The sequence below is a fragment of the Chelonoidis abingdonii genome, chromosome 2 (assembly GCF_003597395.2).
Source record: "Chelonoidis abingdonii isolate Lonesome George chromosome 2, CheloAbing_2.0, whole genome shotgun sequence".
In the NCBI taxonomy this organism is placed as follows: Eukaryota; Metazoa; Chordata; order Testudines; family Testudinidae; genus Chelonoidis; species Chelonoidis abingdonii.
Window position 1 is genome coordinate 191642933 of NC_133770.1, and position 11552 is coordinate 191654484.

Genomic DNA, 11552 nt, shown 5'->3' on the forward strand with positions numbered 1-11552 from the left:
AACACAACAAACTCGCCAACCGAAACTCCAGTCATAGTGCTGTGGATTCTGTACATAACCCTGGAGATTTTTTCAGATCCTTTGGCATTTCGTCTTCTGTAACGGAGCTCTGATAGAACAGATTTGTCTCCCCATACAGCAATCAGATCCAGTATCTCCCGTACGGTCACGCTGGAGCTCTTTGGATTTGGACTGCATCACCACCGTGCTGATCAGAGCTCCATGCTGGGCAACAGGAAATGAATTCAAAAGTTCGTGGGCTTTTTCTGCTCTACCGGGCCAGTGCATCCGAGTTCGGATTGCTGTCCAGAGTGGTCACAATGGTGGACTGTGGGATACCCCCCAGAGGCCATACCTCGATTTGCAGCCACACTAATCCTAATCCGATATGGTAATACCGATTCAGCGCTACTCCTCTCGTCAGGAGGAGTACAGAACCGGTTAAAGAGCCCTTTATATGATATAAAGGGCCTCGCTGTGTGGACGAGTGCAGTGTTAATCGGTTTAATGCTCTAAAATCGGTTTAAACGCGTAGTGTAGACCAGGCCTTAATGTGTAGTGTGAGAGCTTTTATAAAAGTGCACTTCTGATTTTTTAATTAGTTAGCATTGCCAGATACAAAGACTTACCTATGTTCTCATGTACTACATTTCCATTTGCAAAATATTCTTATTTCAGATTAATAATTTAAAAGCAGCAATACTGCACTTAACACTGTTATTAATTCACTTTACAGTATAGGACCAAAAATGCAGTTGATAATTCTTTGATTTTTGAAAGTTTATGACTGACAGCCCTGGAGACTAGAATCATTTTCATGAGAGAGGTACAAAATGGGGAGCGAAAAGCTTCCCACACAGTACCACGTGAGCCTCAATACTGACCTTATCTTCAGGCAAAAAAGTACCGTATTTTTCGCTCCATAAGATGCACTTTTTTCCTCCTCAAAAGTAAGGGGAAATGTCTGTGCGTCTATGAGCGAATGTGTGGGCCTGAGCCGAATCGCCAAGTGCAGGGGCGAAAAGCGGATCGCGGCACGGAGGAGGGAAGGCTGCAGAGAGGAGCTGCTGGGTTCCTGTATCAGGTCTGTCCGGCGGCGTGCTGCTTCCCCGCTCGTCGCTAGCAACTGGCAGCTCCTGACCCCGGGGGGGGGGAGCGGTGCCGGGTCACGGCGGCTCCCTGACTCGGGGCGGGGGCGCGCGCCTGGCTGCCGGGTCGCGGCGGCGGCTCCCTGATCCCGGGGGGGGTGCGCCCTGGCTGCGGCGGCGTCCCTGACCCGGGGGGCGGAGGGGTGCCGGTCACGGCGGCTCCCTGACCCGGGCGGGGGCGTCCTGGCTGCGGGTGCGTGGCATCTAGTACACATACGGTGACAGTGACAAAAGGCAAAACGGGCTCCATGGTTGCCATGCTATGGCGTCTGCCAGACCAATCCAGGAAAAAAGGGCACAAAATGATTGTCTGCCGTTGCTTTCACGGAGGAAGGAATGAGTGACGACATTAACCCAGAATCACCCTCGACACTGTTTTTGCACCATCATGCATTGGGATCTCAACCCAGAATTCCAATGGGCGGTGGTGACTGCAGGAACTATAGGATAGCTAAGGGATAGCTACCCACAGTGCAACGCTCCAGAAATCGACGCTAGCCTCGGTACATGGACGCACACCGCCGAATTATTGTGCATTGTGTGGCCGCGTGCATTCAACTTTATACAATCTGTTTTAAAAAACTGGTTTATGTAAAATTGGAATAATCCTGTAGTGTAGACGTACCCTAAGTAAGCTCATTCAGCCCTGATGAAGAAACTATTTTCACTGTGGAAAGTTGTATAGTTATATTGTGCTAGAGCAGTGTTTCTCAGCGCCACATAACCTCTAGGGGTGGGATTGTGCATCACAAAATGCAATCAGGAGGGTTGTGAGGTGTTGAAAATTTCACAACCATTCTGAAGCAAAGAATATTTCCAGAATACCTTTAGGGGCAGCCAAAACCTTAAAGTGTTTGAGGTCAAGTGGTAGTAGTTGTATTATAGAGGGTTATTATTAATATTTTTTATTTTTTAATATAAAATGCAACTTTTTCCAAGATGACCATTACCTCCTTTTTTAAAATTAATGTACCGTGTATACTTGTTCATAAGCTGAATATTTCTGGTAAAAAAGTGACGCATCAGAGAGCAGGGGTCAGCTTATAAATGGGTCTACACCAAAGTTCGATGATTTTAAACTCTGTGGAATCACTGAATTGAATATCTAATACAGTGTCATTTTTTTGATCCGCCAGACGGCGCTGCTTTGCCGCGTTATATCCAAATTCGTGTTATATCGGGGTAGAGGTGCAAGTGAAAATTATTCACGCAAGGCAGGATTTGTACAAATACATCTGCCACATTTATTAGAGGGTACACCACGCTGTTTCAGGTGGTAAAGTTAAGTTTTCATAACTATATAAAGCAACCAGACCAGTGTTTCTCAATCAATGTGTAGCAACACCTCCCCCAAGGCAGTCAAGAGGGTCATGAGGCACTGAATATTTTGTTACAATCTAAAGCCAAAAAAATCTCATTCCATGCACACACGCACACCCTTATCTTTCAAGGTCAAGTATTCTATGTCAGCCTCTTAAAACACACACATAAAGGCTGATCAGGGATATAAAAAAAATATTCTTTTACAGTAAATGTAAGGAGGTCATGATAATTTTTTACTTAGAAAAAGGAGTCTGAAAAACACAGACCTAGAGAGCCAATACAGAGAATCACAGAACTAGGAAGCAAAAACAGCGCACAACATATTTTATATTGCTTGTAATTTTATTTCTGTGAATGCTGATTGGTTAATCCCCTTAGGCCCCACTCAGATGTTTTTAACAATAATTCACTATTGCAGTTTGGAGACTTGTATTACTAACCGTCTCACAAAGCAGACACCAGCCTTAGTTGGTCTTCTGGAAAAGTAGGTATGAAGCCCCAGGAAATGGCATTTTCCCAGGACCAGCTTATAGCTGAGAAAACAGAAAGGAAGGAGGTAGAAGGAAAGGAAAAAGGCAGAAGACAATTTCCTGGATGCTGAAAGATGAAAATCTGTTTGCTTTTTAGGGCACTCTTTTTAACTGGAATACAGTATTTATATAACAGTGAGCGGTTCTAGGTGCCTTAGAAAAACTATAGCTATAGAACTAGGCAGAATAGAGCTTGGGAGGTAGAAGAGAGGGTTTGGCAGGTAGGTGGGTTGGAGCAGAATTATACAATATATTTATAATTAAATACTTGAATTTCAAATCTCTTTGCACTGTGTTACTTGAAAGTGAAAATACTTGTTTAAAATGTTAAGGTAGATGGATTTTTTTGAGCAAAACCAGGTCTGTTTTCTATGGGACCTGGAAATGAGCAGAAATGGGCCTATTTAAGAATGAAAATGAACCAACTGTTTTGGAGTGAATCTGTGAAAATTCACATTTCTGCAGATTTTGAATGCAAACATGCCATAGCCATTGAGCTGAAAATGCAAAAGAAGCAACATTTAGGGAGTGTGAAATCTCATGAAAAAATGGTGACTATTTTAGTGAGTAACTCCTGACGTTAGTGAGGAGCTGAGAATCTGCATCCACGTCTGCTGCTTATTATCAACATTATTTTTAAACATTTGCTTTAATGTGTGAAATACCCGCCTCCCGCTTACGCTGCCCAGAGACCCTCCCCCTTCCCACCCTTCTGCTTCTTGCACCAAGAACCCACCCACCCAAACCCCACACCAAGGCTAGACACCTACCCACTCTTTGCAAGGCCCTTAGGCCGGTGTGAGCGGGAGCGTGACATGCTACTGCGAGAACCCAGGGCAGGTTCCATCTCCAGGCCCCGCCTCCCCTATTCTGGTCTCCCGGAGCTCTCCCTGGGAATCCCTTGCAAGGGCTGGGCTGACTGTGCAACCTACAGCGCGCACCCCCATCCCTCCCCCTGGGCTGCCTGGCATGGGGCTGGGATACGGCGCTAGGGGGTGTCTCCAGGCGGTGCTGCTGTGTTAGCATCAGCTGCTGCTGCTGGAAGGTGAACGGAGGAACAGCCATTGCTGTCTTGCTCCGTCTGCCACCGCACTGGAGATCCGGGCAGCAGCAGCAGCTCCCTGATTGAGCAGCAGGAAGAAGACATTAGGCATCTTGGCCTAGTGCCTGGCTACTGCCCCCCCCGCCCCTCCCCTCCCCTCCCGGTTGGTGTCCATTTGATCAATGGGGCAGTGAAGGATACTGCCAGGCCCCGGGGAAGTGACAGCAGCAGCATCTCCATCAGCAATCTCAGGTACTGTCATCATACCTGCCCCTCTTGCCTATAGGTGCTGCTGAGCGAGTTAACTCTGTATGCAACAGGTGCCTCGCAGATGGCTGTTATAGATACAACAAAGGATGCTTTAGATTAGGGGCGGACAAACTTTTTGGCCTGGGGGCTGCATCAGGTTTTGGAAATTGTATGGAGGGGCAGTTAGGGGAGGCTGTGCCTCCTAAAACAGCCAGGCATGGCCTGTCCCCGCCCCATATCCACCGGCCCTCCCCAGACTCCTGCCCCATCCAACTGCCCCCGCCATTCCCTGATGGGGCAGGAGTCCTGGGGGGGGGAGGCATCCACCCTCTCTGCTCCCTATCCCCTGACTGCCCCCCCGTGTCCCATCCAACCCCTTCTCTCATTCCTGACTGCCCTCTGGAAACCCATGCTCCATCCAACCAGCCCTTCTCCCTGTCCCATACCTGCCCCTGACTGTCCCATCCAACTCCCCCTCACTTTCCTGACTGCCCCCCTAGGACCTCTGCCCCATCCAACCATCCCTTTGCCTCCAGAACCCCTGGTCTTGCCTTGCCCCAAGAGCTCACAGCCCCGCTACCCAGAGCATTGTGCTGGTGGTGCAGTAAGCTGAGGCTGTGGGGGAGGGGAAACAGCAGGGGAGGGGCTGGGGAGGGTTAGCCTCCTGAGCCAGGAACCAGATGTGGCCCACAGGCCACAGTTTGCCCACCGCTGGTCTAGAGTAAGCAGCATGTATAATGAGGTATGGAGAAACTTATCTGCACTCGTGTTCTCTTCATGCTTCTCTGACTTGTCTTGTGATTACTGCTACCCTTTGGCTGTACTCATGAAGCCTCTTGTTTTCATCACTTCCTTTGTTCTAATTAGCCCACCGTAGTTTCACTTGGTCTGATCATATTTATTCACTTACCTACATTCTTCCTTTAAATATCCATAGATGTTATAAATTTTTATAGGAATTATAGTGACAAAGTTCATATTTTTTTTTCACAGGTAGATGCTGTGTATCAGCTATTCATGCATACTATGTGAATGTTGTCATATTTTAGACAGTTTGACTTTATACATGTAACCTGTTTGATAAAATAGAATTTGCACTCATTTATATTGCACTCAGAGTCAGAGTCTGATATCCCTACTCTGAATATGTTTCCCCTATTGAAATGGCAGGGATTACTCAAAATAAGGGACTAATCATTCTGAGTAGAGACCAGAAACTGAGTGCAAGTTAATCATATATACCTCAATATAATAGCAGTAACAAGTCTCTATGAAAGAGAAATACCAGATCAAATGTCAGTAAAAATGACAAACGAGCAAGTGGAAAAATGCCAGAGCTGAATGGTTTAAATTCATTTTGAATATCACTATAAAAGCTTATTTTCTACCTGGGTTTATAACAGCAAACACACCAAGAGATTGAGAGTTATAGTTTTGGACCTCCCAAGTGTCTAGCTAAAGTTATGGCTCGGAACGCAAGATTAACCTGCTTAGTTGCATGCTACACTTAAGATTTTTTTCTGGCATTAGAGCTGGTTGGAAACTGTCAAAATGAAGTTTTATACTAATTTCTTGTGTTCTGTGAATGTTTCAACTGACTCTGATAATGACCTTTTAAAAGTCTGAAAACTATCAGTTTGCTTACCAGTTTCTCTTTACTTTCCACCAGCTCAGGAACTCCTGCCTTTCTGATTATTTTAATCCTGAATATAAACATACCTATATTTGATTCAAATAGTCCTACAACAAAAATAATGAGGCGTACTTGTGGCACCTTAGAGACTAACATTTATTTGGGAATAAGCAATGCCCAAATAAATGTTAGTCTCAAAGGTGCTACAAGGACCCCTCATTGTTTTTGCTGATACAGACTAACAGGGCTACCACTCTGAGTCGCACAATGTTATTTTTGTAATATCTGCATATAGAATTCTACAGAGTTTCTAGACAGAAAAAGTTGGTTAAATTTAGGCTAATCAACCTTGACATTGTCCTTAAATATGAAGGAGTAAAAGCAGGAAAATTTATTAGTTCAGCATCTCAATGAAAACCCCATGTAAATAATTAAGAACACAAAGGTATGCATTAATTTAAGTGAAGGTAGATTAATCAAGAGCACAAAACAGCAGCATTCTGGCCTGATCCTTTATTTCCTCAGTTGAGGCTCTGTCTACACTGACAAGTGAAAAACAAAACTTTTGTTATTCAAAGGTGTTGAACGCATACACACACCTCAAAAGATGAGTTTTGCCGACAAGCACTGGCATGAACAACACTTTGTCACCAACACTAACACAGCTCATTGTGGGTAGAAGTTCTCTCCTACAAACAGTGGGTACACTGTGTGCTTTTTAACTGCATGGCTGTAGCAGCAAGCCATGTTGCTAAAAGCTGGATAGTGTGGACACAGCCTCAGGGTTCCAATCCTAAAACCTAATCTGCAGGCAAACCCATGCACCATTGACTTTAGTGGACCTGAGGATAAGTGCCTCCCCTTGCAGAGTATCAGAGGGGTAGCCGTGTTAGTCTGGATCTGTAAAAGCAGCAGAGAATCCTGTGGTACCTTATAGACTAACAGACATTTTGGAGCATGAGCTTTCGTGGGTGAATACCCACTTCGTCAGATGCATGTCTGACGAAGTGGGTATTCACCCACGAAAGCTCATGCTCCAAAATGTCTGTTAGTCTATAAGGTACCACAGGATTCTCTGCTGCCCTTGCAGAGCAAGTTGCAGGACTGGAGCCTAAGTTTGGTATCTGGAAGTGACCTTCATCTCTATTAAGGTGCAATCTCCATATCATGAAAGTTTAAGAACTCCATATTTAGAAAAGTTTGAGAGCAGCCTAGTGGAGAAAATGAGTGATTGCCTCTCTCTCTAAAGTAGGGACAGTTAAATTCTAGTTAGGCCTTGATGGATAGAGCTGGTTCCAATTTGCTTCTAGGCTGAAGTTCCCTTTCTTGTAGAAGTGGGTTAATAACTTATGCTGACACTTCTGTAGTTCCCTAGTTGTGGGAGAACATTATGATCTTTGAATGGCTCTGTGCTTATGCTTCATAAATCATGACTTTAGGGCAGGGTTTGACAACCTTTCAGAAATGGTGTGCCAAGTCTTCATTTATTTACTCTTAATTTAAGGTTTTGCATGCCAGTAATACATTTTAAGGCTTTTAGATCTTTCTATAAGTCTATAACATAACTAAACTATTGTTGTATGTAAAGTAAATAAGGTTTTTAAAAATGTTTAAGAAACTTGAGGACCCGGGCAGCGAGAGTGGTACTGAAAATCAGCTCACGTGCTGCCTTCAGCACGCGTGCCATAGGTTGCCTACCCCTGCTTTAGAGCATGTTGCTAGTACAGGGCAGGGAATTGTAACCATTGTTGGCCTTATGAGTTTTTGCAAGATCTCCTGTGCTGAAACTAAAAACACTGTTTCACAAAAACTATTCTTGAACAAAAAACTGCCACTAAAGGGAAAACACAAGTCAAAAAGCTAAGTTTTACATTTTGAAAAATTGTATTACTAGTCCACTTAAAGACCGTGCTACTACTGGCAAAAGCCTGCTCCATAAGTGATTGCCAAAGTGGAGGAATCTTCCTCTGGTGTCCAACCACTGGCAAGCAGGGCTTCAGAACTTGGAATTTCCAGTAAAACTACTATTCTCAGCAACCCTTCTCCGCCCCCTCAAGGCTTTATGTCTCAAAGAAGTCTCTTATAATTCTCAATGCCCCTCTGCTTTCTTAAGGTCTGTAGTACTCAGTGCAGTGGAGGGTGTAACCAGCACAGAGAGGCAGTGGAAAGCCTGCTGCAACAAAAAACGGAACAACCCCCCACCGGCCCTTGCTGCCTTAAGGCCAGAAATAGTTTCTGGAAAGGAAAAACCCTAATCCCTACAGGAAGCGGAGGATGAATGATATCTTCCCTTGATTCTAGGCTCAATTAAAAATAGGGAAACAGTTAATCTATACAGTTTGCACATTTGGTTAAAAATGTGGACTATGAAAGTTAACCTTACATATTCCCACACTTACTTTGATGCATGAGACACATGGACTTTCTCCATACACATAACTATAAAAACCCTCAAGTTAAAATTTCAAAGTAAAACACTAAAATATTATGAACACAATCTTAATTTACTCCCATTTTGTATATGCATTAGGATGCTACCTTTCATTGCATAATCATATACTCTTTCCCACAGGACCCTTGGGGGGAAAAAAAAATAAAAACACACTATCAAGTGAATTCAGATGATCCTCTGCATTGTTCATCAGTGTGATTCCCATCCAGGGTTTTCAGAGTCACGGCACAGATCTTGACTATTTGAGCTGAAGGAGTAACTCCATTAGTGGGTGTGCTGTGCTGTGCACTGCACTGAACCAGTAAGTTACATAGGCAGCGATAGCCCCATTTTTGCAGACAGCATACTCAAGCACATGGAGATGACATTGTTTGAGGTAACTTGACTGTAAACACCACTTGCCTCTGCCATATTAGAGAACTGGGTAAACATATCAGGCCTTGCTCAGTAATAACGGCTGTGACGTGCACACAATCCCAGGCAGTAGTACTACAGTAGAATTCATGACCATCTTCCCAATCCAGTATTTCCATTTTGGGTCTCTCCCCCACCCTATCTGAAGATTTCATCTCTATGTAATTGCTTTGGAACATGGGTGATGTAACTGAAACTTTCAGAAAATGAAGGCGCACCCAATAAGCTCTCTATGCAAGTACAGTCCACAGAAATTTCTAACTTCCAAATCTAGTTGGACTAGACTTTTACAAGGGCACATCCCTGTTCCCAGCAATATCATCTTGCTTAATTTCATAGAATTACTTTACACCAGAGCTGTTTTTAAAAAGTCTAAATAATTAAAATTAGCAAAACTTTCTACTTTTCATTAGCCTTGTTAACAGGATTAAAAACTGTTTCTGCTTAATAAATCAAGCATGTAAAATTTCAGCCAAACCAGTTAATTTACTATTGTTATGAACATTTAGAAGCATGAGCTTAATAACAGAAGTGTTATGTTACCTAAATGCGTTACAGCTGCTTGACTTATGATGCATCATTTACTGTAACAATTTAAGTGTAATCTAGTAAAGATCTGGGGAAGGGATTTTATTTAAAGTATAATGGAGGAATAAAGTCTTATCAGTTATTCAGTAGGTGGATAAGATATAAAAACCTAGTTCAACCTCCAGTAAGCTCCTGGCTCCAGCCCCTTCTCAGGCCCACTTCTCTCTCTCATCCCAAATGCAACCATTTCCTCATGCTATCTGGTGCACCATAATAACTACCTACCAGTTTCTTCCTCTGGACAAAAAGCTATGCTACTGAGCAGGTTAGGAGTGGAGATTTGGCATTCTGACACTTAGGAGGATTATACTGCCCCATAAATTCATATATTCCATAGTTGGTAGGAAGCATCCTCTTCTGCAAGCATCCTTTTCCACTGCCAAGATACATGGAAAACTTGGACCAACCACAGATACTTCTAACTGGTCTGCTCTGTTGAAACCTCTTCAGGGATTTGGGTACATTTCCTATTCCATTCAGACTTAAGAGCCACAAGAGAACTCTCCTACCAAGAATCAAGTAGGACTCTTGCTACAACATGGGTAGTGAATTTTGTATTTTTCCTATTAAATTGTTTAAGGACGTACAAGGGTGGTGTACATGTGTCAAAGAATATTAACTAATCAGCCAAACCTTTTCAAAAGGTATGCTTTGAGTGTTTATGCAGAGCTGTTACATATACTTAACTTAGCACAACTATGCGTCATAAAAGATTTAATAAAATGAACCGTAGCCTTTAGAGTTGTGAAGATTGCATCAGCTCACACACCTCTAGTAGTATATGACCCCAAAGATGGCCTAAAAACAATAGCTCAATGACATGAACTGCTCTCATAGGGTGGGAACTTTAACACCAGAATATTCAATGTTCTCCATAGTTGGAGATACTCTGCCTCATATTGTCAATGTGAGAAATTCAACATACTGCCAAAATGTGAGGTCTCATGCCCTTCCCAAGAGAAGAAGGAAGATGGTGAATCCCCTTCTCAAAGCAAGAAATTTAAGTTTCGTAAATACGGGGGGGGAAGGAGGAACCAGCCTCCTACACCTTCCCTGGAAGTCAGAAGGCTCCAATGACATCCCAACCCACCTATTAAAACCTGTTTCCCTTTCTCCTTTCCTGACAAACTTCTACAGTTCTGTTACTTGTCAGAAAGTTGAAAGTTTGGTAGTGATATACAATAGATTTATCAAAAAGTGTAAATAATAATGTACAGCTTGGAAAGGGACATGTTTTCAGAGTATACTGCTGCTTAATTTGAGGTGTCTGCCACATAATGTAGGTCTGATACCTATACATCTAGGATTCCTATACAAATCCACAAGACACCAGCAATATAATTGAGTACAGATTACTTTCTGTAACAGAATTTTAAATTAAGATGAAGGATCTGGCCACTGTGGATAAACTTGGAGATGTCCTCATAAACCAGTATCTTGATTTTCTTTTACGACTGTTAAAAGATTCTATAAACTAGAAACACCAATTCCCTCACTAACTCTTATCCTTTGAGTCATTTTCTTGTCAGTGACCAGAATCTCAACTGAGATGGCCAATACCACACCCGATAATTAAAGTTTGATCAAGGACAGAGTGAAACACTAATTTCCACCCAGGATGCATGGCCCAAGACAACACAGGAGCAACCTTGAATAGCTCATTAGTAGGTTACAGCATTCAAACAAGACTGTTAAAGACAATATTCTAGAAGTGGAACTGAAGTTTCACCAAGCTGTAGTCTGGATTGCTATTTGTCTTATAGTCACTGAAAAACAAGTTACCAGTTAGGAACTGATCCTACCAGTACTATTGGCAGTAATGCCAATTTGCAAGTATTCTCAAATGCCTAGCAGCATTTTTCAGGATCAGGCCCTAAAACGAGAGAAGTAGGGAAAAGAGGAAGCAATTTTTTTAATAGATTGAAATTATGTAATTTCACTTCAGCAGCCTTTCCCTTTTGAGGGACTTGCCAGGACAAAAAAGGGTGGGGGGAGAATAATCAGAATTCACAGTGCTTCTGACACACCAGCATGCCCTTAAGTGAATTCAGCTGCTTTTGGTCACTAGTTTATTATTAATGTTGTCACATAACTATATTTTTTAAATGCCAGACTGACATTACCATATCAGATGCTGAGAACACGTCAGTCTCTCCAGTGAAAGTTAGTGGCA